The 12445-nt window shown below is 46.2% G+C and overlaps 2 non-coding genes across 2 annotated transcripts; both read right to left on the reverse strand.

Moving 5' to 3' along the window:
- Positions 1-4913: 4913 nt before the first annotated feature.
- Positions 4914-4986, reverse strand: TRNAM-CAU (transfer RNA methionine (anticodon CAU)). Its single transcript has one exon. It is a non-coding gene; the product is annotated as a tRNA-Met (tRNA).
- Positions 4987-12111: 7125 nt separating this feature from the next.
- TRNAM-CAU (transfer RNA methionine (anticodon CAU)) lies at positions 12112-12184 on the reverse strand. Its single transcript has one exon. It is a non-coding gene; the product is annotated as a tRNA-Met (tRNA).
- Between the last annotated feature and the right edge of the window lie 261 nt (positions 12185-12445).

A 12445-nucleotide genomic window follows, 5' to 3' on the forward strand; every position in this document is an offset into this window, starting at 1 on the left:
CCTTACAGCAGTAGTGGTGGAAGAAGGGTGCATCAAACTGGCTGTGCTAGGTCAAAACTGTGTGGAGTGTGCTCGGCGTTGAATGAACGAGCCACGTTTCAAGAGACCTAAAACTGAACAGATCTAATCTTTTGCCCTGCATTTCCAAGCACTAATTCAACTTATTTTTTCATCAGAAGCATACACATTGAACCACCATTCTCCAATCTGTCTACCTGCCCCAGGCTAACCACAAGGTACTCTCCCCAGAGAACCGGACCTGATGCATCAGCAGATTAATAATTGCTGGAATGCCTCATCTGCTCGTTGTCCATGAAAGCGATGTTGAAAAAATTTGATTAGTGACATAAAGCAACTACTTTTGGTGCATATTTCAAGATATCAGTCATCAGGTGGAGCGTGCTGTGTTGCTGACCTGCACCAACCATAAAGAAGATCACTGCAGGTAAAAGGGGAGTTTAGAAATAAAAAAAATATTTGTATGCATATGCAGTGTGTATGTGCGTCGCAAATTGATACCAGCACAGGGTGGGTTAGTCTCTCCAAAACATCTCTGCAGTCATGGACCTCGTCTCGGCCGATTTAAATGAACATAAAACACGCAGAATGTGTGGAGGCATGTAGTCCGTTTACACGCACTTCCATGTACTGCACGATCCTACAGAGAGAGAGTTACAGAAATGGGCAGGGCCAGCCGCACAATGGAACTTAATTGTTTGAAAAAGAAACTAAACTCGGAGCATGATTTCCTGAACTATACAGAATGGAACAGACAGTTGTGTTAGATCAAACAAATCATTGAACTCTGCCATGCGTACACTTTAGCGTATTCACTGTTAGAAATGTAAAAGATAAGGGAATGGGATCTTAGGGCACATATTTCTTTAAGATATATAGATTGTTACTGGGACATTTCACTCTGTCAAAAAGGATGTTTTCATGATGTCATGTTCCATTGAAGTATGTGTACATTGGGCAGTTTACCCGCTGGGTATGTCATTTCAGTTATACACACTCTGCTATCTGGTGCTGGGAATTATTTTCTTGTTCATTCAGTTAACTTAATAAAGGTTCATTTTTAACAAATACATATATTTTTAGATTTACTGGTAGCACTAGGAATACTAGTAACAAGAGAATAAAAGTACAAAGCAAGCAAAACTGCAAAATAAACGGTGTGCTCTTAGCGGCATGCCTACAGTGACTTCTAAATGAAGCAATGCTTCAACGGGTCTATGGCATGGATGGCTGCTCTGCTTTCTTTCTCCTTTTGACCTTCAGCACATCTATCCTTTTCAAGAAGTAGCCGGGTCCTTTCTATTCATTTTAAAGAGGTTTCAGACGGCAGCAGCTTCAGGGCAATCACTAGTTAATTTAAGTTGCTTAACAGCAGGGGTCTTTGCATGGAGTGGATGGGCCTCGAGTACTGGGCTTGCAGACGGTCTACAAGCCCAGTCCAGTCCTCCAGAGTAAAAAAAGCTATAAAGGGTAGATGACCTGGCCGGGCACTGGCCCCTTTATTTTATGTTTTTATCTTTACTTACTATTTGTGATCACGTCGGCCCACGTGCATGCACAAATAATGTCTTCTGCTGTCCACCTCGGCTGGGTTGCAGAGCTGGGTTGAGCTAGGCGGAGCCTTCTGTTGGCCTGCTGTAGCTCCGGATAGAGGCCTTGTCGCTGTTGTTACACTTGCAAGTTGCATGTGCTTTGCTTTGCAATAGCCAGAGGGCCAGAGGCCTGCAGGCTGCTACTCCATGTCAAAAATTCCTTCCTTGTTTACCAAATGTGCGGGGGGCTGTCGTGGTGAGTGACCGACCGCACCCAGACCCAGCAGCACAATACACCATGCACATGCGGTCCGCTCACGTGATTGACTGCCAAGCCAGCCCAAGCCACATTGCAGCAGCAGGCCCCTGGCAGTTGCCTGGTCGCTGCCCCGACGCTCACAGCGAGGAGGACTATACACTAGGCAGGTCACCCCGCGCACCACCCTAACCCAAAACAAACATGCACACAACACAGGACAGGAACCGCCCATATCAGAAGGCGAGCTCTCAGCTCTCTCCCTCCCAACCCCCAGGACAATTTGTTACAATTTGGTGTTTAACCTGGCACCACACCGGCAGATGGCTGGGGACACACACTGCCCATCACGGCCTCAGCTATTGTGTGCATTCATCAAAGCAAAGTTAACACTTACTAAGTGTTAACCTTCTTTGATGGATGCCTTCTGCATTCCATCAGCTGTGCGGCGGCGAGTAACTCAGAGCAATATGTAACATTACCTTGCCTAAAGTAACTTAAGTTACTCAATCGCAAAAATAATGTTATATTCCAAACTGGCCCCAGGGTGGCTTGTAAAACTGGCCCCAGGCCATCCCGAGTCCGAATTGCATTCTGCCGGTGGCAGAACGTCCGATAGGGCAGTCCGCCCCTGACAGCAGTGAAGGAAATGAGATGCAAACTACAGTGCCCTGAATCCCCTGAGGTATAAATACAGGGTTTGAGCAACTCTCAACTTTTGTTTGGGGGGAGGTTGCATTTTGGTGGCTGATGGACAGTTTTGAAAAGTGTGTTACAAGTGGAGCCATGCATGGTCACCCAACGCCTAGTGCCCCTCCAAGTGCCTGCAAGCCCACTATCAATTGTGCCTATGTTTTGTGCACTCTTACCTCGGTAACCCACAGCATACAAACGTGTCTCTCTGCACCCGACTGACATGAGGAAAATATGTGAAGCTTAATGTCAGTGCTGATAAGTTTTCTGTGCTGCGAATCAAACAGGGCAACTTCTCGAGACCAGGCGAGATGACTAAAGTTCCCAGCCTATCAAGCAAACATGCATCGGAGTCTCACCAGAACTGGATGTGTGGCCTGCAGGTTATACAGAGAGGTCTGAAGTCAGTCCATTAACCCATTGGGCACTCTTATCTGGTTTCAAACTGGGGACTTGCACATTTCAAATTCAGAGGAGCGCTTCTGGAAAATTAGGTGTTCTGGAATGCAGGTCGGAATCTGTCAGTGACTGGCCATGCAAATAACTTTCAGGTGTGTCATTTATTCTTTGGAGATGACCCCCACACACCGCTCCCTGCCACTCCTGACCCCAGGGGAGTATACAGCATTGCAAGAGTGGGGGAGCGAGCCACAAAAAAGTCCTGCAACATGTCCCCCAAACACAGCTTGGAAAATCCAGACTAAACTGACATGCAATCGTTTCCGCCGCGCCATTTGATAAACAACGGCGTGTGCGCTGCAGCTAGAACTTTACTTTCTTAAGTCCCTGAGCGCATTCACTAGTCCGATTTCAGAAATTAGTCAAATCATTTCTTTCTGGAGTCGTACACTCTGACCCCGGAAAGAAATGACCTGACTTCTTTCAGAAGTTCAGACTAGTAAATGCGCGCAGGACTGGAGCTGAAGTCAGAGCATGCAACACTGTCTGGTGTCCATGTCCCTCACCGCTCCAGGCTGCATCTGATGCAGCAGCCCAAAACGAGGTGGGACATGGGCACCTATTTGCCGTGTGCTGTTGGTCGAATGGCAAAACCCTCGTTGTTAGGGTGGACAACTTCACAAAATGGTTTCACAGGACACTGTCCTTGCCCTTCCGAACTCCCAAGCATCCACAATCCCATTTGGCGTGTTATGTGCCCCACCGAGACCTATCAAACCTTGGGGATTGTCCCAGGGTCTCTGGGTTTTCATGCTCTTCTCCGAGTACCTGGGGAAGAGCAAGAAATCTCTGGGTTTGTATGGGCCGGCAATAAAATGCAGTGCCTCTCTTCTCTCATATCTCGTCGGTGATCTGAGGATGGCTGTGTGACAAGCAAGGTAAACAACCCCGCTCAGGCAGAAAAGAGCGACCACCGTGGTATTTGAACACTTAACATCTCTTTGTAATCGTCAGTGAATAGTAATGAGGGGACATTAGTTATTTTGTAGCTCAAAGCCCAAAATTAAGTTGCAGAGAGTTATCCAAGTCTTTGCCTGTTTTCAAGGCAAAAACATTTGAACTGTTTCTCATTTTCAGGCCCCTGCCGGCAGTGAATTCACTGTATCACTGGCACCGTTAACAGCGGTGCCAGTGATTCAGTGGTTCTCAATGGGCACTTACCGTGACTGCGCCAGCTGCAATATCCCGGTAATATCGGGATATCGGGCGGTGGAAGCAGTAAGCTGTGTTTGCTGTTGGCGGCTTACCGGCAAACTCGTAAGGAACACCATAGTCTTTCCGATAAAAGACATGCCGCTACTCTGGGCTGGCAAGTACCCGCCCATTTAAAGCACATTAGTACATAATGCCCCGAGAGTAGATGATGCTAGACTTTGGTTTTTGTGTTGTGTTTCAATGTACAGCTCAGATGAAGCAACTGCAGTTGTCTTGTTCTCGGACCCAAAATGGGATGCTTTCTTGAATCTATAGGTTGCCTTGATAACTAACCGGTAGGCTTTCAAAGGCACTGGACCATTCTTATTGACAGGAGTGGATATCAAGAAAATGGCAGACCTGTGTGATTTTGGGAATTCATTTTTTGAAATCTCCTGTCAACCTTCAACGTAATCCGTGATGAGATTCCCCCGGATCCATATATATTGGTTTGAGTGCGGCACCATACGTTGCCTGGATCACATGCTTTTTTACACACGAGCACAAACTATCTTTCTCCTGCACTTTGAATGACATGAGCTGGTAATCCCGCGTTCCTTTGAGATTAATCGAAAACCAGGCCACTGTTACTGCAATTAATGTGATTTATTAATGGATGACTTGATTTATGAATGGATGAATTGGAGTGAGAATGTGCAGTGATTTCATGGATCTGCACAACAGCCGAAGGAGAATAATATTTAAAAGTAAAGGTTGAAAAGGCCCGAAGCAGTTAATTCTAATGAATAGTCAAAAGTAAATGCCCTCTGTGAGGCTCGAACTCACGACCTTCAGATTATGAGACTGACGCGCTGCCTACTGCGCTAAGAAGGCACTGTCGTTCTATACCTCAACACGGCTTATACCAGAAACCCAGGCCAATTGCATTTATGTATATTGGCTTCCATGCTGTCACTGCTATCATTACATTAAAACTCTCCTTAAGACTACCAATAATAGTTTTCAGATTCGATTTTGTTCTGCATATGCTAATGATTCTGCATCTAAAACTTGCCACAATACTACAGAATCGGATAAAAAAAAACAATGTTGAAAAGTAGAACACCTGCTGAGCTCATTTCACCCATAAACATTTTTACTGAAGGTGATTTCCCTTGCAGAAAAAGTCGTCTACAACCAGAGAGGGTGAGGGGAGTTAGTCATGCTGATCGAATTTCACCGCTAGACGGCGCAGAAAGTTGTCAACAGTGAAGGAAATGTGATGTATACTAGAATGGCCTGCATCCCTTGCGGTATAGATCCAGGGATGGAGCCAGCCTCCATTTTCTGGTGGGATGCTGGAGGGAAGGTTTGCCTGCTGATCAGCTTCCTGCATGACCACGAGAGTGCGTAAAAGCTGTCATATAGCAGTCAGGCTCGGACTGGGACAAGAAAGACGGCCGGGCACCTAAAAGAAAAGTGGCCAGTCCTTCGCCTCAAAAAGAGGGGCCCTCAAACCAGCATCCGTGAATCACGTCAATTCACAACATTGCATGCACCGGTAAGATAACCAAATGGGCGACTACACCTGCTGCAGAAATCTGTGGAGGCATGTTATGGTATCAGGTGTGACCTGCCTTACAGAGGCAGCTCACATCCTGTAAGCTGGTCTTGAGTACCTGGCACACACTGCCAACAACTCCCACACTTTGTTGGGGCCACCTGTTACCGCTGGCGATACCACAACTCTCTGAACTTGCAGGGCATAGCTCCTGCAAGAACACGTTATGCTCGAGGCCACGCACCGGTATGATAATCCAGTGGGTGAACACACCTGCCGCAGGAATCTGTTGAATTAGGTTGTGTGTCGCACAGGCATCACCCGGCATTACAGAAGAATCACAGATACACCCCACGTTGTGAATGCGAGTACCTGGGCTGGCCCACGCTGCCTCAATCTACCACTCTCCATTGGTGCCACTGCGGACCCCAAGCCAATCCGACAACTCACCCCTGCAAGAACAGGCTATGCATGAAAAGGAGTGGATTAATGCATGTGCTGTACAATTCTGGGGACTGTGATGTGTGCAGTGGTGGAAGTGGAAATACGAAACTAGTGGTACTCTGGCTGCATCCAAAAAGGAGGGAGTGGGATGGCCAAACAGCTGTTGGAGGGGGGTGGGTGGAATGGACTAGGAGGATCACAAACTTTGGCTGAACGCTAAGCGCCACTCTTCAAATTTGATCACATACCTTCCAAGCTTGACTGGGTACAAATAGTTTGGATTTCAAGGCCTTCAGTAATAATGTCTTATAGAGTTTACTTACAAAAAACAGAAATGGCATAATCGAGCCACATGACAACATGTAAATCCGTATAGCAACATGTTAAGCCAAAAGAATATTTTGTGGCTTTAATTTTCACATCCTGAATAGTAAGCTATACGTCCCAGAAGGTGAGATAATGGCAACCTGAAAAATCTATATAAACACACTGTACTTTCAGTGATTTAACACATGCAACAAAATAAGTTGTGCAATAAACACTGATATGGAGATTCATTGTCACAAAATTCCAGCTGGCCCAACTTCCTCCTGCCCATCCATCCATCCATGGATCCATTACTATATACACCAACCTATGCCGTCCATCCATCCATTCATCTATCCATTGGTCAAGGCACTCTGTAGCGCATAAAGGAATTCAGGTGGGAATTCATGAACCTTGAAGAGGGTTTTTCTTTTAAACAGGTGCTTTTTGGTTGGTGAAGCTCTGTTGCTGGCACACAGATAGCTGCATCATAAGAGCAGCAGAGTAAATATGTAAACTTTGTGTCTCAATGATGCTTCTGTGCTTTGCTCTGTTAAGCGAGTCCACTTAAAAAAGGCACATAATTAGGATAATACATTAATGCACTTTCTGGCTCCATATTTACAGTCTCGTTCACAGGACTGAGCAAAATTTGCAGTGAACTGCATGTGCCTGCAGTTTCTGGGGCATTTCCACGTAAAGCGCACTCACATGCTGAGCGGCAATAGACAGGGACTCTATGCCTGCAAAGTTCCCATTGCCATCAACTCTCAGATCCTCCAGCACACGGCTGGCCCTTACAGCAGTAGTGGTGGAAGAAGGGTGCATCAAACTGGCTGTGCTAGGTCAAAACTGTGTGGAGTGTGCTCGGCGTTGAATGAACGAGCCACGTTTCAAGAGACCTAAAACTGAACAGATCTAATCTTTTGCCCTGCATTTCCAAGCACTAATTCAACTTATTTTTTCATCAGAAGCATACACATTGAACCACCATTCTCCAATCTGTCTACCTGCCCCAGGCTAACCACAAGGTACTCTCCCCAGAGAACCGGACCTGATGCATCAGCAGATTAATAATTGCTGGAATGCCTCATCTGCTCGTTGTCCATGAAAGCGATGTTGAAAAAATTTGATTAGTGACATAAAGCAACTACTTTTGGTGCATATTTCAAGATATCAGTCATCAGGTGGAGCGTGCTGTGTTGCTGACCTGCACCAACCATAAAGAAGATCACTGCAGGTAAAAGGGGAGTTTAGAAATAAAAAAAATATTTGTATGCATATGCAGTGTGTATGTGCGTCGCAAATTGATACCAGCACAGGGTGGGTTAGTCTCTCCAAAACATCTCTGCAGTCATGGACCTCGTCTCGGCCGATTTAAATGAACATAAAACACGCAGAATGTGTGGAGGCATGTAGTCCGTTTACACGCACTTCCATGTACTGCACGATCCTACAGAGAGAGAGTTACAGAAATGGGCAGGGCCAGCCGCACAATGGAACTTAATTGTTTGAAAAAGAAACTAAACTCGGAGCATGATTTCCTGAACTATACAGAATGGAACAGACAGTTGTGTTAGATCAAACAAATCATTGAACTCTGCCATGCGTACACTTTAGCGTATTCACTGTTAGAAATGTAAAAGATAAGGGAATGGGATCTTAGGGCACATATTTCTTTAAGATATATAGATTGTTACTGGGACATTTCACTCTGTCAAAAAGGATGTTTTCATGATGTCATGTTCCATTGAAGTATGTGTACATTGGGCAGTTTACCCGCTGGGTATGTCATTTCAGTTATACACACTCTGCTATCTGGTGCTGGGAATTATTTTCTTGTTCATTCAGTTAACTTAATAAAGGTTCATTTTTAACAAATACATATATTTTTAGATTTACTGGTAGCACTAGGAATACTAGTAACAAAAGAATAAAAGTACAAAGCAAGCAAAACTGCAAAATAAACGGTGTGCTCTTAGCGGCATGCCTACAGTGACTTCTAAATGAAGCAATGCTTCAACGGGTCTATGGCATGGATGGCTGCTCTGCTTTCTTTCTCCTTTTGACCTTCAGCACATCTATCCTTTTCAAGAAGTAGCCGGGTCCTTTCTATTCATTTTAAAGAGGTTTCAGACGGCAGCAGCTTCAGGGCAATCACTAGTTAATTTAAGTTGCTTAACAGCAGGGGTCTTTGCATGGAGTGGATGGGCCTCGAGTACTGGGCTTGCAGACGGTCTACAAGCCCAGTCCAGTCCTCCAGAGTAAAAAAAGCTATAAAGGGTAGATGACCTGGCCGGGCACTGGCCCCTTTATTTTATGTTTTTATCTTTACTTACTATTTGTGATCACGTCGGCCCACGTGCATGCACAAATAATGTCTTCTGCTGTCCACCTCGGCTGGGTTGCAGAGCTGGGTTGAGCTAGGCGGAGCCTTCTGTTGGCCTGCTGTAGCTCCGGATAGAGGCCTTGACGCTGTTGTTACACTTGCAAGTTGCATGTGCTTTGCTTTGCAATAGCCAGAGGGCCAGAGGCCTGCAGGCTGCTACTCCATGTCAAAAATTCCTTCCTTGTTTACCAAATGTGCGGGGGGCTGTCGTGGTGAGTGACCGACCGCACCCAGACCCAGCAGCACAATACACCATGCACATGCGGTCCGCTCACGTGATTGACTGCCAAGCCAGCCCAAGCCACATTGCAGCAGCAGGCCCCTGGCAGTTGCCTGGTCGCTGCCCCGACGCTCACAGCGAGGAGGACTATACACTAGGCAGGTCACCCCGCGCACCACCCTAACCCAAAACAAACATGCACACAACACAGGACAGGAACCGCCCATATCAGAAGGCGAGCTCTCAGCTCTCTCCCTCCCAACCCCCAGGACAATTTGTTACAATTTGGTGTTTAACCTGGCACCACACCGGCAGATGGCTGGGGACACACACTGCCCATCACGGCCTCAGCTATTGTGTGCATTCATCAAAGCAAAGTTAACACTTACTAAGTGTTAACCTTCTTTGATGGATGCCTTCTGCATTCCATCAGCTGTGCGGCGGCGAGTAACTCAGAGCAATATGTAACATTACCTTGCCTAAAGTAACTTAAGTTACTCAATCGCAAAAATAATGTTATATTCCAAACTGGCCCCAGGGTGGCTTGTAAAACTGGCCCCAGGCCATCCCGAGTCCGAATTGCATTCTGCCGGTGGCAGAACGTCCGATAGGGCAGTCCGCCCCTGACAGCAGTGAAGGAAATGAGATGCAAACTACAGTGCCCTGAATCCCCTGAGGTATAAATACAGGGTTTGAGCAACTCTCAACTTTTGTTTGGGGGGAGGTTGCATTTTGGTGGCTGATGGACAGTTTTGAAAAGTGTGTTACAAGTGGAGCCATGCATGGTCACCCAACGCCTAGTGCCCCTCCAAGTGCCTGCAAGCCCACTATCAATTGTGCCTATGTTTTGTGCACTCTTACCTCGGTAACCCACAGCATACAAACGTGTCTCTCTGCACCCGACTGACATGAGGAAAATATGTGAAGCTTAATGTCAGTGCTGATAAGTTTTCTGTGCTGCGAATCAAACAGGGCAACTTCTCGAGACCAGGCGAGATGACTAAAGTTCCCAGCCTATCAAGCAAACATGCATCGGAGTCTCACCAGAACTGGATGTGTGGCCTGCAGGTTATACAGAGAGGTCTGAAGTCAGTCCATTAACCCATTGGGCACTCTTATCTGGTTTCAAACTGGGGACTTGCACATTTCAAATTCAGAGGAGCGCTTCTGGAAAATTAGGTGTTCTGGAATGCAGGTCGGAATCTGTCAGTGACTGGCCATGCAAATAACTTTCAGGTGTGTCATTTATTCTTTGGAGATGACCCCCACACACCGCTCCCTGCCACTCCTGACCCCAGGGGAGTATACAGCATTGCAAGAGTGGGGGAGCGAGCCACAAAAAAGTCCTGCAACATGTCCCCCAAACACAGCTTGGAAAATCCAGACTAAACTGACATGCAATCGTTTCCGCCGCGCCATTTGATAAACAACGGCGTGTGCGCTGCAGCTAGAACTTTACTTTCTTAAGTCCCTGAGCGCATTCACTAGTCCGATTTCAGAAATTAGTCAAATCATTTCTTTCTGGAGTCGTACACTCTGACCCCGGAAAGAAATGACCTGACTTCTTTCAGAAGTTCAGACTAGTAAATGCGCGCAGGACTGGAGCTGAAGTCAGAGCATGCAACACTGTCTGGTGTCCATGTCCCTCACCGCTCCAGGCTGCATCTGATGCAGCAGCCCAAAACGAGGTGGGACATGGGCACCTATTTGCCGTGTGCTGTTGGTCGAATGGCAAAACCCTCGTTGTTAGGGTGGACAACTTCACAAAATGGTTTCACAGGACACTGTCCTTGCCCTTCCGAACTCCCAAGCATCCACAATCCCATTTGGCGTGTTATGTGCCCCACCGAGACCTATCAAACCTTGGGGATTGTCCCAGGGTCTCTGGGTTTTCATGCTCTTCTCCGAGTACCTGGGGAAGAGCAAGAAATCTCTGGGTTTGTATGGGCCGGCAATAAAATGCAGTGCCTCTCTTCTCTCATATCTCGTCGGTGATCTGAGGATGGCTGTGTGACAAGCAAGGTAAACAACCCCGCTCAGGCAGAAAAGAGCGACCACCGTGGTATTTGAACACTTAACATCTCTTTGTAATCGTCAGTGAATAGTAATGAGGGGACATTAGTTATTTTGTAGCTCAAAGCCCAAAATTAAGTTGCAGAGAGTTATCCAAGTCTTTGCCTGTTTTCAAGGCAAAAACATTTGAACTGTTTCTCATTTTCAGGCCCCTGCCGGCAGTGAATTCACTGTATCACTGGCACCGTTAACAGCGGTGCCAGTGATTCAGTGGTTCTCAATGGGCACTTACCGTGACTGCGCCAGCTGCAATATCCCGGTAATATCGGGATATCGGGCGGTGGAAGCAGTAAGCTGTGTTTGCTGTTGGCGGCTTACCGGCAAACTCGTAAGGAACACCATAGTCTTTCCGATAAAAGACATGCCGCTACTCTGGGCTGGCAAGTACCCGCCCATTTAAAGCACATTAGTACATAATGCCCCGAGAGTAGATGATGCTAGACTTTGGTTTTTGTGTTGTGTTTCAATGTACAGCTCAGATGAAGCAACTGCAGTTGTCTTGTTCTCGGACCCAAAATGGGATGCTTTCTTGAATCTATAGGTTGCCTTGATAACTAACCGGTAGGCTTTCAAAGGCACTGGACCATTCTTATTGACAGGAGTGGATATCAAGAAAATGGCAGACCTGTGTGATTTTGGGAATTCATTTTTTGAAATCTCCTGTCAACCTTCAACGTAATCCGTGATGAGATTCCCCCGGATCCATATATATTGGTTTGAGTGCGGCACCATACGTTGCCTGGATCACATGCTTTTTTACACACGAGCACAAACTATCTTTCTCCTGCACTTTGAATGACATGAGCTGGTAATCCCGCGTTCCTTTGAGATTAATCGAAAACCAGGCCACTGTTACTGAAATTAATGTGATTTATTAATGGATGACTTGATTTATGAATGGATGAATTGGAGTGAGAATGTGCAGTGATTTCATGGATCTGCACAACAGCCGAAGGAGAATAATATTTAAAAGTAAAGGTTGAAAAGGCCCGAAGCAGTTAATTCTAATGAATAGTCAAAAGTAAATGCCCTCTGTGAGGCTCGAACTCACGACCTTCAGATTATGAGACTGACGCGCTGCCTACTGCGCTAAGAAGGCACTGTCGTTCTGTACCTCAACACGGCTTATACCAGAAACCCAGGCCAATTGCATTTATGTATATTGGCTTCCATGCTGTCACTGCTATCATTACATTCAAACTCTCCTTAAGACTACCAATAATAGTTTTCAGATTCGATTTTGTTCTGCATATGCTAATGATTCTGCATCTAAAACTTGCCACAATACTACAGAATCGGATAAAAAAAAACAATGTTGAAAAGTAGAACACCTGCTGAGCTCATTTCACCCATAAACATT

This window comes from Ambystoma mexicanum (genome assembly GCF_040938575.1).
Source record: "Ambystoma mexicanum isolate Mex_15411 chromosome 12 unlocalized genomic scaffold, UKY_AmexF1_1 Mex_chr12_unloc.2, whole genome shotgun sequence".
NCBI classification, from domain to species: Eukaryota; Metazoa; Chordata; class Amphibia; order Caudata; family Ambystomatidae; genus Ambystoma; species Ambystoma mexicanum.